The sequence below is a fragment of the Prionailurus viverrinus genome, chromosome D2 (assembly GCF_022837055.1).
Source record: "Prionailurus viverrinus isolate Anna chromosome D2, UM_Priviv_1.0, whole genome shotgun sequence".
NCBI classification, from domain to species: domain Eukaryota; kingdom Metazoa; phylum Chordata; class Mammalia; order Carnivora; family Felidae; genus Prionailurus; species Prionailurus viverrinus.
In genome coordinates, this window is record NC_062571.1 from 12351301 (window position 1) to 12372066 (window position 20766).

Here is a 20766-nt window from a genome sequence, read left to right on the forward strand (position 1 = left end):
CAAATAAAATATACGAAACAACAGTTTTTAAGGCACTACACATCAGACAAAAAAGGCCAGTGATCCCTAAGAGCCAGGATATAAGCGAGATGATTCCTGTGCTTGCCCCAGCTTAACGCCTTGAGAGAATTTCCAGGGTGTGGCGCAGAGAAAGGGACGGAGGCAGAGTCTTATGGACTCCCTGATGTGAAGAACTGTGGCTAGAAGTCACAGGACAGGAAGCTGTAGAGACTTCGCAGAAAGGTCCTCAGAGATCCATGGGATGTCCCTCTTGACTACTCAGCATACCATTTACTGATAGATGCGTTCATGTTGGAAATGACCCACAGTTGGGGAGGGTGATGAGAGGGACTGTAGTAGAAGATCAGAGGGAACAGTACCCGGGGCTCACTTAGAGCCACGAATAGTGCTTACCAGTCCAACCAGACTGCAAATACCTTGCATTTCATGGGAATTTGGTAGATTATACAGAAGAGTCTTGCCTCAGTACCGGTAAGTAATTACCCCTGGACTGATCAGGCACTGCCCCAGTCCCACCTAACAAATCTTAAAAGACCCAAAAGGATCAAACTCTTTCAAGTAACTTAGCTGCATTCTGAAAAACTCAATAAATACAAATACAAAATATAGAAGTACAAAAATATCCAGTACCCAACAAGGTAAATGCACAGTGTCTGGGATATAAAGATACTAGGCTTGCAAGAAGTAGGACAATGTAGGCTAATAATGAGGAGAAAAATTAGGTAATTAAAACTAACCCAGACCTGACACAAATGTTAGAATTAATGGAGAACATTAGGGGTGCCTGGGTGGCTCAGTTGATTGAGCATCTGACTTCAGCTCAGGTCATGATCTCACGGTTTGTAAGTTTGGGCATCGGGCTCTGTGCTGACAGCTTGGAGCCTGCAGCCTGCTTTGAATTCTGTGTGTGTCTCTCTCTCTCTCTCTCTCCCTGCCCCTCTCCTGCTCATACTCTGTCTCTCAAAAATAAATAAATATTTTAAAAAAATTTTTAAAAGAATTTTCAAAAAAAACCCCAGAATTAACGGAGAACATTAAAACTTTTATTATACCTGTATTTCATAGGTTCAACAAGCTATGTAGAGACACGGAAACTATTAAAAAACCCAAAGTAAAACTTTCAGAGATTAAAACCATAATACTTGAGGTTAAAAAAAAAAAAAAAAAAAAGAAGACTAGATGGGATTAGCAGCAGCTAAGACATTGCAAAAGAAAAGATTAGTGGCTTTAAGACACCGCAATTGAAAGCACTGAAAATGAACCTCAGGGATGGGGCACCTGGGTGGCTCTGTCTGACTTTGACTCAGGTCATGATCTTGCGGTCCATGCGTTTGAACCCCGTGTCAGGCTCTGTGCTAACAGCTCAGAGCCTAGAGCCTGCTTTGGATTCTGCTTCCCTCTCTCTGCCCCTCCCCTGCTCACGCGGTCTCTCTCTCTCTCTGTCTCCCTCTCTCTCTCTCTCAAATAAACATAAAAAAAAGAAAAGAAAAGAAAATGAACCTCGGGGAGAAAAAGTAATTTTACAAAAATGAAAATAACTGTGGGACAACTTCAAGTCACCTAATATACATGTAAAATACATGTAAATGAAATCCCTGAAATGGAAAGATGGTGGGGGACCAAAAATTATTTGCAGAAAGAATGGCTGAAAGGTTTCCAAATTAGACGAAAACCTTAAACACACAGATCCAAAAATGCTCAGTGAACACCCAGCACCAGAAACATGGAAACAACATCACCAAGCCCCATACACTCCCATTTGCTCAAAGCCACAGACAAAGACTAAGTCTTAAAGTGGCCACAGGAAAAAAAGATACATGACAGAGCGACCAAACTAAGAATAACAACAGATTTCTTATCAGAAACCATGCAAGCCAGGAGACAGTGGATCAGTATGTTTAAAGGACATAGAATTGTACACCCAGTAGAAATGCATTTCAAAAATGAAGGTGAAGCTTTTTTTTTTTTTAAGACATGTAGAAGTTGAAAGAGTTCATCTCTGGCAGACCTGCACTAAAGGGGTCAGTGTATTTGAAAGCTAATAGGTTTTATTTAAAGCAAAATAGTGACAATGTATGCAGAGTTTATAATCTATGTGAAGGTAAAACTGACTCAAAAGCAGGAAGGAGAGAAATGGAAGTACACACTTTTAAGGCTCTAATGCAGGAATTATTAAAATATCATTTAAAGCTCTACTGTGATATGTTAAAGATGTATACAATCACCGAAATAACACGAATGAGAGTTATGGCTAGCTAATAAGCCAATAAAGGAGATAAGATGAAGTCAGAAATAATACAGCTTGGCAGTTTCTTTAAAAATTACAGGTAGGAGCACCTGGGTGGCTCAGTCAGTTGTGTGTCTGACTCTTTTGATTTCAGTTCAGCTCACGATCCCAGGGTGGTGGGATCGAGCCCCGCATCAGACTCCATGCTGACGGTGGAGCCTGCTTAAGATTTTCTTTCTCTCTCTCTTCCCCTGCCCCTCTCCCTGCTCATGTGCTCTCTCTCTTAAAAAAAAAAACAAAAGTTGGGGGGATGGGCACCTGGGTGTCTCAGCTGGTTAAGTGACCGACTCTTGATTTCAGCTCAGGTCATGATCTTATGGTTTACGAGTTCAAGCCCCACTGCCTTTGTGACAGTGCAGAGCCTGCTTGAGATTCTCTCTCTCCCTCTTTTTCTCTGACCTCCTGTGTACTCTTTCTCTCTCTCTCAAAATAAATAAATACAAATTAAATGTATACCTACTATATGGTCCAGCCATTCTACCCTTACTCATTCACTCCAGAGCAATTAAAACATATTTAAAAGATTTGTGCATGAATATAAAACCTAAAACTGTAAGACATCTAGAAGAAAACAGAGGAGAAATTTTTGTGGCTTTGGGCTAAGCAAAGATTTCTTAGGTACAACACCAAAAACACATACCTATTAAAAAATGTAAATATTGGACTTCATCAAATTTTAAAACTTTTCCTTTTCTAAAGAAATTTAGAATAATGGAAAGGGCAGCCACTGCTGGGAGAGAATATTTGTAAAACATGTGTTCGACAAAGGACTTTTTGCCAAAACGTGAAAAGAACCCTCAACATAAGGAAACAAACAACCCAATGGAAAATGTATAAAACATTCAACGAATCATTTGACCACAGAAGTTGGCAAATAAACACAAGGATACTCACATCACTAGTACTTTGGGGAATTCTAATTAAAACCATAATGAGATACTACTTGACACGTGTTAGGATGGCTAAACTAACAGACTGACCATACCAGACGTTGACAAGGATATGGAGGAGCTGGGATTCCCATGCCCTGGTGGTTGCAGTGTTAAGGAGTACCACCTGTTTGGAAAACCACTTGGCGGTTCCTTAAAAATGTAAATGTATACCTACAACATGATCTTGCTATTCTACATCTTTACCCAAGTTTTTTAGAATCTCATGTCCAGACAAAGACTGGTGCACAGTTCAGTGCAACTTTATTTGTAATAACTCCAAATTGGAAACAGCCCAGATGTCCATCAATGGGCGAATGGGTAAAAATACTGAGGTATACCTTTAGCACGGAAGCCTACTCGGTAATAAAAGGAATGAACTGGGGCATCTGGGTGGCTCAGTTGGTTAAGCATCCTGCTCTTGGTTTCAGCCCAGGTCATGATCTCACCGGTTGAGATCAAGCCCCATGTGGGGGCTCTGTGCACGGTCAGTGCAGAGCCTGCTTGGGATTCTCTCTCTCTCTCCTTCTCTCTCTGCCCCTCCCCCCCCCACTCTTTCTGTCTCTCTTTCAAAATAAATAAACTTTAAAAAAAAAGGAATGAACTATTATCACTAACAACATGGATGAATCTCAAAATAGTTATGCTGAGTGACAGAGGCCAGAAAAAAGGAGGAGTACTTAATGTATGACTCCATATATATAAACCTATTGAAATGCAAACTCATCTCTAGTGATAGAAAGCTGATCTTTGGGTGCCTGTGATTGAGGATGGGGAGGGAAGAATGATCACAAAGAGAAATGAGTAAACTTGAGAGGTGGATAGGTTCACCACGTAGAGCTTGGGGTAGACTTCATAAATGTATACGTATGTCAAAAGTTATCCAACTGAATATGTTTAAATATGTGTAGTTGGTTGTATGATAATTATACCTCAATAAAGCTGTTTCATTTTGTTTTTTTTTTTTTAAGCATGGATACTTGCCAAATTCATAACAATGTCTAATAAGGGCTATCTCTGGGCAACAGGGAAAGGACCAGGACTGGAAGAGATTAATGCTTACAGAGGCTTCAGCTTTTTTGGTAGTGTTCTAACTTTATATGTAAATATTTATTTATGTATACATTATTTAAAAAATTTTATATAGAAAATTTGGAAATAATTTTATAAAGGTGTCTGCTTAACAAAATCAGTCTTGACTTGCCTCACCCCCCCATAAACATTGTCTCCTGGCCTGATCTGTTTGCAAAGATTCAGTCACTTGAAAAACTATCCGTCATTCTCCTCCTTTTCCAGACTTTGAATTGTTCGACATTGCAGACTGTGAAATGAATATGAAAGTAACCATTGATATTTTAAATCTATTTTACAGACTAAGTGGTGGTTAGCATATTTGAAATCATTTGAGACATTTCCTTTCTGAGATTACACCATTAGCATTTCATTCCTTTGTGTCACACTATTTTGATCTCTTTTAAGATGCAGGGACGCCCGGGTGGCTCAGTCGGTTAAGCATCCGACTTCAGCTGAGGTCATGATCTCACGGTCCGTGGGTTCGAATCCTGTCAGGCTCCGTGCTGACAGCTCGGAGCCTGGAGCCTGCTTCAGATTGTGTGTCTCCCACTCTCTCTGCCCCTCCCCCACTCACACTCTGTCTCTCTCACTCTCAAAAATGAATAAATGTTAAAAAAAAAAGTTTTAATGCAAATAGTTTCATGCCATGAACAATTATTTTGATCCAATCAGGTTTTCTCTGGGGAACATGGTAACATTAGGAAGAGAGGAAATAATGAAGAGGAGCAAGGGAGTGCACCAGGAGATAGGCAGAGGGCACCAAAGGCAAGCACAAGTACACAGGACGTGTGCGTGAACAATTTCAAACCAACATCTGGAACATTGCGGTTTCTGTGGAAGACGCTTGTACTTTTTTTTATCAGTTAAATTACAGTTGGTGCAACTAGCATGGAGGTCAGTTTGATTCAGTTGAGACAGAAGGGGAGGTCTAAGCTGCACATTACGGAATATCATTTCTTATAGGTTAACAGAATTCCGTTGATCTTTCTTTCGTGATCATTAAGCACTTGCATTTTAGGGGCGCCTGGGTGGCTCAGTCGGTTAAGCGTCCAACTTTGGCTCAGGTCGTGATCTCACGGTTGGTGAGGTCAAGCCCCACGTTGGACTCTCTGCTCTCAGTACACAGCCTGCTTCGGATCCTCTGCACGCCCCCCAAAATAAAAACATTAAAAAAAAAACTTGCATTTTGGAAATGCCCATCACCAGTATTTTGATTAAAGCTCTCTCAGCTTTAGAACTCCTTATTTCTTTTGTTAAGAGGAGGGATTGTCACTTTATCTGTTTTGACAGGCAACTTCTTATGATACTCCAACACTTTCCATTGCAGTCAGGGTGAAGACTTGAAGGTATGGAAAGAGGACTAATCCTCATCCCTTTCCTCCCCCACCTCCTCCCCCAGCCAAACGATCCAACCAATTATGAATACTAAAGTCAAGTTTTTTTTAAAGCTTTTTTCTTCTTTTAATAAAATGTATTTATTTCGACAGAGAGTGAGTGGGGAAGGGGCAAAGAGAGAGGGAGAGAGAGAATCCCCAGCAGGCTCTGCACTGTCAGCACAGAGCCTGATGTGGAGCTTGAACCCATGAACTGGGAGACCATAAGCCAAGCTGAAACCAAGAACTGGATGCTTAACCAACTGAGCCACTCAGGTGCCCTAGTCATGTTCTCAACAGAGTATGGGATTGAGAATTATGAATGTGAATTTGGGTATAAGAAGAAAATAATCTAGAGAAGAAGAATGTTAAGTGCACAAAAATAGTCACTTCAGCTGAAGTATAACTAAGAAATAAAGGAAAAGTAGTAGTACCTAAATGTGCAATGATAGTAGAGTGGTTGAGTTAGGATACATGAATGATGGATCACAAAGGTATACTGATACAACAATAAAATCATTATTTTGCTTTCAAATACCGAAAACTTTATAATGGCCAGCATGCAGCCTGAAAGTCATCACTCCTCCCTGACAACAAGTAAAAAGCTCAACAAACTGGAAAGTCAACAGCCCTCCTTGGATCCATCAGAGAAGTGGGGTCACAGTGGGGTCCACTGCTTTCGTATCTGGGGAGATCAAGTACAGAGGATTACAATCCACCAGAACAGAAACCAATAGCAGAGACCTTCAGTGGAACTAGTACCAAGACAGGAAAACGAGAACTGTAACTGATGAATTACTGAAGGCTCAGTGTGGACTTCTGAGAAATAAAAACTCCAGGGGCAACCACACACGTTTACGAAGTTTACCTCCAGGAGTTTGACCAGGTTCTCACCGTGAATATCAGCATCAAGAGGAGAAAAGGAATAATTTTGAAATACTCATAGAAATCTATTCTGAACAAGCCCTCCAGAGCCTAAACTCTGGGGGTTTTATCACAGCCTAGCCAACTCGGAGGAAGGAGCCAATTTCAGCTGGCTCTGACCTTCCACATGGGGAAAGGAAATACCCAACTCCAACCCTCTCTAGCAATTTTGTCTCTTCTAGGGGGAGAGTGGACTGAGAAGCATTTGTGAAGTTGGCAGTCCAGAGGCACAGCGTTACTAAAAGACCGACACCAAATAACAGGACTACAGAGTGCTTCCTCTCCCCCACACTCACCACCACATTACTAAAGGGCATGTACTGAAGGCCTATGGACTGCAGTTCCTTTTTTTTTTTTTTTTAATTTTTTTCAACGTTTATTTATTTTTTTGGGGGGGACAGAGAGAGACAGAGCATGAACGGGGGAGGGGCAGAGAGAGAGGGAGACACAGAATCGGAAACAGGCTCCAGGCTCTGAGCCATCAGCCCAGAGCCTGACGCGGGGCTCGAACTCACGGACCGCAAGATCGTGACCTGGCTGAAGTCGGACGCTCAACCGACTGAGCCACCCAGGCGCCCCAGCAGTTCCTTTTACCTAGTCCTTCATGTCTGGCTATCAGGAAAAAAAATGACATAGCATACTAACAAGGCAAACAACACAGTTTGAAGAAAGAGGACAAGTAGGAGAACCAGCCTCACCTCAGATAGGGCAAGGATTTGGGAATGATCAACCAGAAAACTGAAAACTATGATGAATATGTTGTGGGCTCTAATGGATAAAGTAGATGGCACGCAAGAACACACTGACAATTTAATCAAGGAGATGTAAATTCTCTGAAAAAAACTTGTTAAATGCTAGAAATTAAAAAAAAACAAAAACAAACAAAAAAAAAACACCAAACCACTAACAGAAATGAAGAATGCTTTTGATTGGCTCATTAGCATATGGAATTTGGCTGAGGAGAAAAACTCAGAGTTTCAAGATAAGTCAGTAGAAAATTCCAAAATGGAAAAGGGAAAGAAGACAGAAAAGAAAAAGAAAAAGAAAAAGAAACGTTAAAACAAAATATTCAGGAACCAAAAAATAGCTGAAAAAGTTTTAACATACATGTAATGGGAATATCAGAAGGAGAAGAAAGAGAAAAAGGAACAAAAGAAATATATGAAGTGATCGTAACTGAGAAAATTCCTACATTAATGTCAGACACCACCCCACAGATCCAGGAATCTCAGAGAACACCAAGCAGGATAAATGCCAAAAACAAATACCAAAACAAAACAAACAAAAAGTATACCTAAGCATATTATATTCAAACTTCAGAAAAGCATTAGCTAATGCAACAAGGAAAAAATAAGTCAGAGAATAAAAATACCTTATCTGTAGAGGAATAAAATTAAGAATTGCATCCAACTTTTGCTCAGAAACTATGCAAGCAAGAAGATAGTGGAGGGCGCCTGGCTGGCTCAATCAGTAGAGCATGTGACTCTTGATCTCAGGGTCATGAATTCGAGCCTCATGTTAGGCATGGAGCCTACTTAAAAAAAAACAAAAAAACAAAAAACCAGCGAAATAAAGAAGACAGTGGAGTGTAGTATGTAACCTAGAATTCTGCACCCTGCACACTTATTCTTCAAAATTGAAAGGGAAGTAAAGATTTTCTCAAGTAAACAAAAATTAAGGAAATTTATTACCAGTAGACCTGCCTTACAAGAAATATTAAAAGAAGTTCTGTAGAGAAAAGGAAAATAATATAGATCAAAAACTCAGATCCACATAAAAAAAGGAAGAACATCAGGCAAGCAATATGTGAAGGTAAAATAAAAACTTATTTTTCTTATTTTTAATTGATCTAACTAATAACAAGTTGTTCAAAATAACAAGAGCAACAATGTATTCAATTATGTATGCTTATGTACACATACAGGTTTATGTATGCTTGTTGTATAAGTGAAATGAGTGACAGCAAGGATACAAGGATGTGTGGAAGGAATTAGGATTACTTTATTATTATAAGATACTTATCTGCACTATTTGAAAGTAAGTGGCTTGTATTAGTTATTATATTGCAAACTCTAGGACAACCACTAAAAAAAGTTTTCAGAAAAAGTAATATAATTGCTATGCTAAGAAGGAAGAGAAAATGTAATCACATAAAATGCTCAATTAAAACTACAAAAGGCAGAGGAAGATAAAAACAGGAACAAAGAAGAAAGGCAACAAATGGAAAATAGTGACAAATACAGGAGATATTAGCACAAAAATATCAGGGCACCTGGGTGGCTCAGTGGGTTAAACATCCAACTTCAGCTCAGGTCATGATCTCACAGTTCGTGGGTTCAAGCCCTGTGTTGGGCTCTGTGCTGATAGCTCAGAACCTGGAGCCTGCTTCAGATTATTTGTCTCCCTCTCTCTCTGCCCCTCCCCCACCTCTCAAAAATAAACATTTAAAATTTTTTTTTTAAAAGTACAACGATATCAAATAATCACTTTAAAGGTTAATGGTCTAAATAAACCAACTAAAAGAGACTGTCAGAGTGGATCAAAAAACAAGATTCAACTATATGTTGTCTAACATATATATAAACATATATAAAATAAAATATAAATAAACATATAAATAAACATATATAAATATATATAAAATAAGTTTCTAACCAGAAACTTATTTTAAACATAAAGAAACATACATAGATTAAAAGTAATGGAATGGAGAGATAATATACCATGTTAACACTAATAAAAAGAATGCAGAAGTAGCTGTATTAATTTCTGACAGAGCAGACTCCAGAGCAAAGAAATTCATCAGAGAGAATTACATAATAATAAAGGGATCAATTTTCCAGGAAGACTTAACAACTCTTAATGTGTATGTGTCTAACAATGCATGAGGCAAAAAACAGCTAGAGTATAAGGAGAAATAGATGAATTCATTATTACAGTTGGAGAATTCCACATCCTCTGTCAGAGATGGGCAGATCCAGTAGAAAACCAGTAAGGACATAGTTGAATTCAACAGCACCATTAATCAAGTGGACATAATCTACATCTATCAACTATTTTATTCAAGTACAGCAGAATTCTTGATAAGGAACACGTATAAAAAACAATACTTAATGGTGAGAAACTGTAAGTTTTGCTGCTAAGATCAGCACAAGATAAGGATGTCCCTTCTCAACACTCCTTGTCAACGTCATATTGGAAGTTTTAGCTAATGCAATAAGACAAGAAAAGGAAATTAAAATATACTGATTGGGAAGGAAGAAATAAAACTGTCTGTTTGCAGATGACATGATAATTTATTTAGGAAAAAAAATGTCAAAAAACTCCTGGAACCAATAAGCAATCATTGCAAGGTTGTAGGATACAAGGTTAAAACACAAAAGTCAATCACTTTTCTGTATACGAGCAGTGAATAATTGGAATTAGAAATTACAAACACAATACCTTTTGCATTAGCACCTCCAAAAATGAAATACTTAGTTATAAATGTAACAAAATAGGTATAACATCTATGGGAGGTAAATTATAAAACCCAAATGAAAATAATCAGAGAATAACTAGGTAAGTAGAGAGATATTCCATGTTCATGGATAGGAAGACTCAATATTGTCAAGATGTCAGCTATTCTCAATTTGATCTATAGATGCAACAGAATCCCAATAAAAGTTCCAGAAAGTTATTTTGTGGATACCACCATATTGATTCTATATTTTAGATGGAGAGGTCAAAGACTCAGTATAGCCAACACAATATTGAAGGAGAACAGCGAAGTCAGATTGACAAAAATCAACTTCAAGACTTACTATAAAACTACAGTAATCAAGACAGTAGGATTAGCAAAAGAAGAGACAAACACATCAATTAAACAGAATAAAGAGCCCATCAATAGACCCACATGAATATAGTCATATAGTCAACTGATCTTTGACAAAGGAGCAAAAATATTCTTTTCAACACATGGTGCTGGAACAACTGGACATGCATATACCAAAAAGAAAAGAAAAAAAGAGAAAAAGAGAAAATAGAAAAAAAGAAAAAAAAAGAATCTAGACAGAGATCTTACACCCTTCAAAATTAACTCAAAATGGATTATATACCTAAATGTAAATGCACAATTCTAAGACAGGTGACAACACTGGAGAAAACCAAAAAGACCTGGGGTATGGCAATGGCTTTTTAGATACAACACCAAAGGCATGATCCATGAAAGAAATAATTGATAAGCTGGACTTCACTAAAACTAAGAACTTCTGCTCTGCAAAAGACACTGTCAAGAGAAAGAACACAAGCCACTTACTGGGAGAAGAATAATTGCAAAAGACATATCTTATAGAGGACTATTATTCAAAATATACAAAGAGCTATTAAAACTCAACCATAAGAAAATGAACAACCTGATTTAAAAGCTGGCAAAGGACTTGAACAGATACCTAACTGAAAAAGATATAGAGATGGAAACAAGCATATGAAAAGATGCTCTGATGCTCCACATTGTGTGTCATGAGGGAACTGTAAATTACAATTACACCCATAACAATAATACATCTATTAGAATGACAAAAATCCAAAACACTGACAGCATAAAATGCTGTTGATGATGTGGAACAAGAGAAACTCCCATTTGTTGCTGGCGAGAACACAAAATGGTACAGCCACTTTGGAAGACAGTTAGGCAGTTTCTTATAAAACTGAACATACTCTTACCATATGATCCAGCAGTTGTGTTCCTTGGTACTTATTCAAGAGTTGAAAACGATATGCATGCAAAAACCTGCACACGGATGTTTATAATTGCTTTACTCATAATTGCTGAAACTTGGAAGCAACCAAGATGTCCTTCGGTGAGAAAATGGATAAATGAACTGTGGTCCACCTAGACAGTGGGATATTATTCAGCAATAAAAAGAAATGGCTACCAAGCAATGAAGAGACATGGAAGAAACTTAAAATTCATATTAATAAGTCAGAGAAGTCAATCTGAAGAAGATGCTGTGTGACTCCAACCATATGACCTTCTGGAAAGGGGAGAACTGTGGAGACAGTAAAAAGAGCAGTGGTTTGTAGTGGTTAGGGAAGAGAAGGATGGATAGGCAGAGCACAGAGGATTTTTAGGGCAGTGACACTATTCTGTATGATACTGTAATAGTAGATACATATCACTACACATTTGTCAAAACACATACAATTTACAATACCAAGAGTGAACTCTAATGTAAGCTGTGGACCTTGGGTGACAATGATGTATCGGTGTAGGGTCAATGAATGTGACAGATGTATCACTGTGGTGCAGGATGTTGGTAGTGGAGAAGGCTGTGTAAATGTGAATGGAAATAAATGGAAAATCCCTACCTTCTGCTCAATTACTGTGAACCCCAAACTCCAAAAATTAAAGTCTATTTTTTAAAAAAGATCTTTATTGGGGCACCTGGGTGGCACAGTCGGTTAAGCGTCCGACTTCAGCCAGGTCACGATCTCGCGGTCCAGGAGTTCGAGCCCCGCGTCAGGCTCTGGGCTGATGGCTCAGAGCCTGGAGCCTGTTTCCGATTCTGTGTCTCCCTCTCTCTCTGCCCCTCCCCGGTTCATACTCTGTCTCTCTCTGTCCCAAAAATAAATAAACGTTGAAAAAAAAAATTAAAAAAAAAAAATCTTTATTATGCAAGACCATACAAAACAAGAATGCATATCAAGAGAGAAATAATATTTAAATGAGGACAAAAAGCTTGAGTAATGTGTACTTGGGGATTTTTGGTTGTACATTTGTAAGAAGTTCACACTGTCATTAACAACTGTTTATCTGTTCAAAGCAGAAGTAACATAAACAAATAGTAATGAAAACTCAAACATATAACATTTAAAATTGCCATCTATGAGCTCTTAAGAAATGGAACAAAATTGCTGTCTATCCAATATTTCTAGGTTTATAAGGGTTGTGGGGAATGAAAGCTGAAATTAAATTTAAATTTATGATTTAAAAAAAATTTTTTTTTCAACGTTTATTTATTTTTGGGACAGAGAGAGACAGAGCATGAATGGGGGAGGGGCAGAGAGAGAGAGGGAGACACAGAATCGGAAACAGGCTCCAGGCTCTGAGCCATCAGCCCAGAGCCTGACGCGGGGCTCGAACTCCCGGACCGCGAGATCGTGACCTGGCTGAAGTCGGACGCTTAATCGACTGCGCCACCGAGGCGCCCCGAATATATATATTTTTAATGTTTATTTTTGAGAGAGAGAGAGCGTGAGCATAAGTGGGGGAGGGGGAGAGAGACAGAGGGAGACACAGAAGCCAAAGCACATTCCAGGCTCTGAGCTTTCAGTACAGAGATGGACACGGGGCTTGAACTCACAAACTATGAGATTATGACCTGAGCCGAAGACAGATGCTTAATGGACTGAGCCACCGAGACACCCCTGAAGTTTTAGAATATTTTATTCAGCAGAGAGGATCAAAATGACAAATTTTCAGGATGGGAGTTAATATATGGGATTTAAAAAAATGATTGACGTCCTTTTAAAAGACAGTTGACTATTTAAACAAAAAGTGTAACTCAGAGAATTACACATTATTTATTTGGGTGGAAAGGACCCGGGGGCCCATTTTGCAGAGGAGGAAATAAAATCACTAACAGGCCTCATGCCTTATACAGTGATGAGCTAGAATCTAGGCCTCTAGACCAAGGGACCCTGTACTGTAATGTCTGTAGAACCATGTTACTTTTTCTTGTGTGCCAACAAATGTTTGGCCAGTTAAGAGTACAGTAACAATGAGTTACGTGAAGTTATAATAATTATCAGTGTCTTGAGAAAATCTTGGAAAATTCCCACAGCTAGAGAAAGTTATCTGTGAAACATCTCTACTGAAATGTCTCCTTGCTGTTACAAATTTAACAGCAAAAAGAAAACAAAATTCTACTAATGAAATGTTCAGTAGGGGGAGCCACTGACAACAATGATAGTTTTTGCTAGCAGAACAATTTTATTGCAGAAACAGATGAAAGCAGTCAGGTAGACAGAGCCAAGGGCTGGAGGGATTTTTAAAGTTACCATGCCCCTGCCCCCCCCCCCCAAAAACCCAAACCTAAATCAAAATAAAAACCAATGGCCAAGATTTCAAGTTTGCTACTAAAGGTATAACATGGTTCTAAGAAGGGCAAATGACAAGATCAAAATTAGATTTTTAGAAGATGGAACTATTTGATACAGTAAGATCATGTAAATTATAAATTACCAGGAATAGAATATATAGAGGGTGCAGCAAGGAAAATGTTTTCACCTGATCTGATTAAGAAGTGGTTGAGGCCTGAATTAAAGTAATGTAGGGCACCTGGGTGGCTCTGTCAGTTGAGTGTCCAACTCTTGATTTCAGCTCAGGTCATGATCTCATGGTTTGTGGGATCGAGCACTGCATCAGGCTCCACTCTGAGTGTGGAAATTTTGAGGGAAAAAACCCTAGAACAATGGCAGTAATAACACCTACTGTTTATTGATCCAGACCCTGTGCTAAGTCAACTGAATGAACCATCCGTGGTGGGCAAAGGGTCCACTGAAGCCGGAGCATAACCACCATTTGCCACCAGCACCCAGCATTTCCTGAGAGCCAGGCATGGGGCTCCGACTGGAGCTGAAAATGCTCAGGGCCCTCACTGCTCCTTCGTCTTCTCAGGGGAAGACCGGCATGTCCACAGTGCAGTGTGACCAGCTCTTTAATAGAGGGAGTTAAAAGGCTGCCAAGGGATGGAGCTGGGTGGGAGCCACTAAGTTAGCGACAGATTTTCAGGGGAGGTGATGCGTGAATGCCACCCGAAAGGAGTACGAATGTGCCAGGAGGCAGCACAGTGCATCTGCGAAACTACCGCAAGTTCTGGACAACTGGTCACAGCATCTGGTGGGAGGGGGATGGGTTGGAGGGGGAGGTTGGTGACTGCGGCTAAGCCCAGAGCATGAACTTAGGGGTGAGATGGTTTGCATACTACGTTGACGAATTGAGATACTACACTGTGGGAGTGCAGAATCATAATCGCAATAGAGTATTTAATTGAATCTTAGCTCTTATCAATGGTAAGATGTACTATGTTTTATGTACTGCTAGGAAAGGGTAACACTGTCAGTTAAACTATGACATTGTGAAGTACAAGATGCATGTGGCCTTAAGGGGTATTAAAATTGGGGGGTGGGGAGACAAATCTTGGAACCAACAAATTATAGTCATAGAATAATTTAGAAAGGGTGAACATCTGGAAAAACCAAGACACCGATTATTGTTTAGTATGTGCCCCAAACTACCTTAACTCTTGGAACAAGAGACCTACCAGGTATCCTTCCCTTCCTGACATTCCACAGCAGTTACACGCAAGGTGCAGGGGGCAGCCAATGCCATCAGGCGCCATGTGCCATGTACAGATTCTGCGAGCAACGGCCTTTCGGAGAGGAAAGGGTGGAGAGTGGGCTTTCTGAGGTAGAGAACTACTAACTGGAAGAGTAGGGAAATTGACAAACACAGAATCAGGGTGAATGTTCATGTATGCCACTAGGAGGCAGAGTCTGAAATTTCGCTTCTCAGAGATCTTTGGGCTCCTCAGAAAATTAAATATTTTTCATTTGGGACAGAACATTCAGGGTCAATGTAATCTATTTTGGGTTCCTGGTTCACTCATCAGAAATGTTTCATAGGCTTCCCTGGCACAAGGAATGGGTTTTGATAGCTCAGGGGTAAAGTCCTGACAGAAGCAGGCCACAATGTTTATGACAAACTATCCACGGAGAGGAGAACAGACAAAAAGCCAGATGGGTCTGACCATGCAGATAAGGGTTGGTCTGGCAACAGGGGCAGATGGGAAGTGCGCACATCCTGCTAGAAGATCTAGAAAAGAGATAAGACCCCTCGTGGAAAAACCACTGGGAGAGGAGAGCGGCAGGTGCTGAGAGGCACTCTGCCTTTGTCTGAGGGACCCCTGCCTGAGGCCGGCACCAGGGTGTTGCAAGGGAGCTGAACAACCTTGAACTCTTGAGAATTGGGTTGGAGGGAAGAAGTTGGTGAAGGAGGAAGATCCAAAATTGGGGTAGGAACCACAACTAAAGCGGCTGGGACAGAGGTGAAACCCGGCGTCTTACAGTAACCACTTCTTTCTTTGAAACTTGACAGAGCAGTGAGGATCAGTCATTGGGCATTTCACCTCCAGAACAACCTTGTTGCTCCCCATCGAAGGCAGTGAATCTTCCCAGGGATGGAGGACCACAACAATGATTTTTGGCATCACTTGAGCAGCTTGAAGAGTCATCAGCTCACACCCAGCAGGAGACAGCTTTCTGCAAAACGCATTCCAGACCTTCTCCATTGTTCCCATAGCTTCCAGCTCCTCTTTGGGGTGTTGCTTTTCCCCATGAGTCCTCAGGCCCCTTTGGACTACCCAGGGCACTCGTTGTGGTCTCCCAAGTGTAATTCAGCTTATTTCCCATAATCAAAAGTTACTAGTGATGTTTCTTGTTATCAAAACCTTCATAAATGATGGAAGGCCATACACTATGGGGTCAGTGGTTAGAAAATGTTGGCCTTCTCTAAAAATACAGTAATTTAAATTAGAACCTTTTATGTATGCCCCAACTAATTAATTAGCAAATCTTTTTGTCTATAATGTGCATGATAATTTCAAAATTGAAGTATCAAAATTCCCTAAAAAGGTATATCCCTTACCTCAAAAAATTTACTTGTTCTTGGTAAGACATATATAGGGAGATAGAAGTGTCTAGAGCTGGATAATAGATCGTCAAATGACTGATACAGAGAGTAAGTGCTATATCACACTCAGTAGAGAAAGAAATACGAGAGAAAAGAGATCCTTCCGAGTTGTGAAGTTCACAAAACCAACAAGAGCCGAAACTCTCGTTGGCCTTTCAATGACTGGATGGGAGTTCGAGTGAGCAGAGGTGGGAGCAGACAAGGAGACGGTGTAGAGAGTCATACAATGAGAAAGCAAACAACAATGAGAGAACATTTTCTTAAAGATTATTAAAGGGAGAAAAGGTTAGAAAGAAGAGGAGGGGCCCAACTGAAGAGGACCCTAAATCCCAGCCAGCAACCTGTTAGTGCCGTTGAAAGTGTTAAGTATGATGGGTTACGTGATGACACCTTTTTAGAATGAAATTTTAGAATCACAGAAATTAATATTGCTTGGATTATGAATGCTTTACAATAGGTATTGGGATTGGAAATTAAGGACTAGACACATGTATGTTTCATCTTGTTCCTTCTGAAGAGCACATCTACTCTTCAGCATTATTTCTTTAATTGTAATATAATCTGGTTTTACATGATAAACTTTTTCTTCTTCTTCTTTGTTTTTGTAGAATATGTGCTTCAGTGATACAAAAGTAACCTGAATCTGTAGTGAAAGATTATCGATTCGAAGGACAGGATTCTAAAAAGAAAATAACATCGTGATGTGAACTGTCAATTTTTATGTTTTCTCTATTTTCTTTCTTTTCTTTTTCTTTCGTTCAAAACTATGTTTTCTCTATTTTATTTCTTTTCTTTTTCTTTCTTTCTTTCTTTCTTTCTTTCTTTCTTTCTTTCTTTCTTATTTTGGAAGAGATAGAGGGGGCAAGTGAGCTAGGGGCAGAGAGAGAGGGAGAGAGAGAAGAGGGGCTCACCTGACTGGGGACTCAAACTCACTAACCGTGAGGTCGTGACCTGAGCTGAAGTGGGACACTTAACCAACTGAGCCACCCAGGCGCCCCTGTTTTCTCTATTTTCTACCAGAGTCAGTTTTTTAAAAGTGTATCCACAGTAGTGTCTGAGCAGGCCTCTTCCTATGAATTATTCACTGTAAGCTTAAAAATCATAGTCCAAACGTCTTAGTTTGGGGTTTGAATAATATTGCCACCCTGTCTGTGTAGACTTCCGTGTCAGGCACAAACTTAGATATTATCAGCCTCAATCTCAAGGATATAGTGAAGAGTTAAATGGATCATTTCATCAGCAGGAATGAATTCTGGTGCACTCTGTTTTTCTGGAATCCTGATTTGCTGACTTCATAAAATGTTTCAGACAGTATATATATATATATATTAAAAAAAAACAAAACAAAACAAAGGAAGAAAAGAAAACACCCTTAGTTTCTGTTTCTAGCAAGGATACAGTGATATGCACTTGATTCATTGTCCAGCCTAAACAAGCCCCTAAACAGACAACATAGATGAAACAATGGGTTTCAATTAACCATTAATCCAGCAAAGAACAATGATCTCCGAGCGAGAAAACAAAGATGGTGAGCCCTAGTTGTCACAGCACCACCTGGAGAAAGATCTCAGCCCCGTCGGGGTGCAGCTGATAAGCGCCTGGAGGTAAGAGGCCACAAAACATCACTGGGAGGAGAAGAGCCCCACTTTGGAAGGTCGGGGCCAAATCTGGGGCCCCGGGGGATGCGCCGGGGCGGGGCAGGAGAGGGGCTCAATTTCGAGCCTGTGGGGTCGCTGACGGCAGTGCGCAAGGAGGGACCCGGGGAGACGGCTGCCGGCCGAGAGAAGGACTCCCCGCGCGCACCTCCTCTTGTTTTGGAGGCCCTCGTGGTCCTACCTCATTTGCCGCCGTGGAGCCCGAAGTCCCAGGGAGGCGGAGCGGCCTCCGCAGCTGTAGTTCCCGGGTTCTGCCGGCCCCCTGCCCCGCCTTCCGGCGGGAGGCCCCCTCCTGGTCGCGCGAGACCACAACTCCCACAAGGCCCCGCGCTCGGAGGGGGCGTGGCCGGGGCGAAGGGGCGGGGTCTGCGCGGTGGGTCGAGGCAGTCACTGCGCTCAGCATCTCGGCCTCCCCACCGGGCGTCCAGAAGCTCGGGAGCTTTCTCATCGCTGGATTGGCACGGGACACCTGGAGTCACTCAAGTCCGGGAGCGTCGTCTCGAACCGGCGCTCGATGGGTTGCGTGTGCCTAAGTGTTGGTTGGGGAGGCACAGTGCTGGCGACTGGGTGGCATTGAAGCTGCTGCTAGTCCTGGGCTGCCTGGGGAGCCTGAGGAAGTTACAGGTGCTGGTAGGGGAATCCCGGGGGCAAATCGGAGCCCAAACCAGCATTTGAGAGTAGGAGCCCGAAGCTAACAATAACTGCGAGAAAGCCCAACCGCTAAAGTCCTTTACTTTCGGCTGAAAAGAAGGGAAGATGGCAACCAAACCAATGGGACGTCTGCTGGAACTGTTAGATCTGATTTTCATAATTCTTTACCTGCCAACCATAGCTTTTGTCTTTTTATGCCTTGTGTTGCCTTCTGGAAGAATTCCTTAGCTTGATATCCCATCTCTCTGGTTTGGTTTTGAGCAGTGCCTGTTCTGCTGTTCAGTCCGTCTCTTATTTCAGTAGCTGCTTGTATTCCCGAGATCTCGGTTAATTCTTTTCCTAACCGCTTGCTCTCCTTTCATGATGTGATATTCTTGCTTATCCCTATGATTATTTTAATTATACCAATGTTAAAGTCTTGGTCACTTTTCTTTTGCAAATTCTCTCTCTCTCAAAAAAAAAAAAAAAAGAGGGACATGAGTGGCTCAGTCGGTGTAGCCAATTTAGGCTTGGGTCCTGATCCCAGGGTCGTGGGATTGAGGCCCATGTGGGGCTCCACGCAGAGTGTGGAGCCTGCTTAAGATCCTCTCTCTCTCTCTCTCTCTCTCTCTCTCTCTCTCAGTTCTGGAGGTTAGAAGTCCAAGATCAACGTGCCAGCAAGGCTGGGTTCTGGTGAGCCTTCTCTGCTTGGCTGATAGATAGCTATCTTTTCACCACGTCCTCAGGTGGCCTCTTCTCTGCGGGCACTCACAGGCAAGGTGGGCAGAGAGAGCCACGGTGTCTCTCCCCCTTCTTGTGAGGACACCAGTGCTAGCAGATGAGGATCCTTAGGTCCTCATTTAACCATTATCACATCCATATAGGCCCTATCTCCAAAAGCAGTCATCTAGGGGACTAGGAATGCTACATATGACCTGGGGGACACAATTCAGTCTATAATAATCAGTGCAGAAAAAAACAACAACAACCCATGGAATGAATTCTAGAGTAATCACAGTGGGATGTTGTAAGGTAAGTGGGTGTAAAAAAGCACTTCCAAAGTCCATTTGGGTGTTAGTGCTAGAGGCTAATGGGAAAGTCCCACATCTTCCACCCTTTGGAGTTTGATGCAGGGGTAACCCCGAAGGGAAGGTCTTTGGGAATCCTCTGCCAGCCATTACTTCCAGCCAGTGGTGATTCAGAAGTGAGCATCTCTCAGAGCCTAAAGTGCCACATTTGAATCAGGACTCTGGGGTTGGGAAAAGTGCCACTCCCAAAGCCTGAGAGGTATGGTGCTGTAAGTGACTTAAAGAACACTGTTCTGGGAGATAGCACTGTTCTTGGTGTCCTCTTGGGTCGCTGCGACCCAGATGTGAAACCTCAGGTAATTCCTTAACTATCTAAATTCTACCTGATGGTGTCATGTGTCCCAAACCCCAGAGTTAGTTTTTTTTCCATAACCAGATGCAGGTCCTTTGGTTCCCAATCTCTTACTGGGGCTGACCATCACAATATATGAGGCACAACCACTGGTGAGATGTCATGGTCCTCTTCCCCTTGGGGAGAATGGAAAGGCTCTAAGAGAGGGCAGAGCACTAGGGCAAATCCACCCAGTAGGAGTGGAGGCAGGGACAAGAATGTGCTGATGACAGCCTTTGCAGAGGGAGGGTGGAAGTTGCCACCGGGGGTTCTGTTTCAGTCACAGATCGTGCTTGGGGGCAGAGTAGGGGGCAGTGAGCTATGGAGCAGTAACAGGCATAGTGACTTTGTTGCGCTTAAGCTCACAGTGACTTAGTTATATTGGGAAATACCTTATTCTTGTTTTTGACTTTGTGAGCGTGTGTGTATGAGAGAGAGAGAGAATGAGGGCGGGGGGGGAGAGAATGCATTAAATTTTAAACAAGGAGGATAAATAACATTTTTTTTTGCATCTGATGAGATTTCTTCTGTGATGTTAAGAGATTCAATGTGATTGTAAATGGGGTGCTAGTGTCGGAGTCCAGACATAGGTTCAAAGAGTTGAAGAGGGAGATCTGGGGAGCTAGCCTCTTAATAAGAGAAGTGAACACCCAGTCATTGGTAAGACCACAAGTCTGGCAATACAATATGGCAGCTGTGGTTTTGGTCCCGTTAAGATGGT

At 41.3% G+C, this 20766-nt stretch overlaps 1 protein-coding gene across 3 annotated transcripts in view; it reads right to left on the reverse strand.

Moving 5' to 3' along the window:
- EDARADD (EDAR associated via death domain) overlaps positions 1 to 18285 on the reverse strand; it is a 92897-nt gene extending 74612 nt beyond the window's left edge. For 2 of the 3 annotated variants that reach the window (XM_047826383.1, XM_047826381.1), the window contains exon 1: positions 18178 to 18285. The gene's annotated coding sequence lies outside the window, so the exon portion shown is untranslated. The remainder of the gene's footprint in view (positions 1 to 18177) is intronic. The other variant, XM_047826384.1, reaches the window with a different exon arrangement.
- Between the last annotated feature and the right edge of the window lie 2481 nt (positions 18286 to 20766).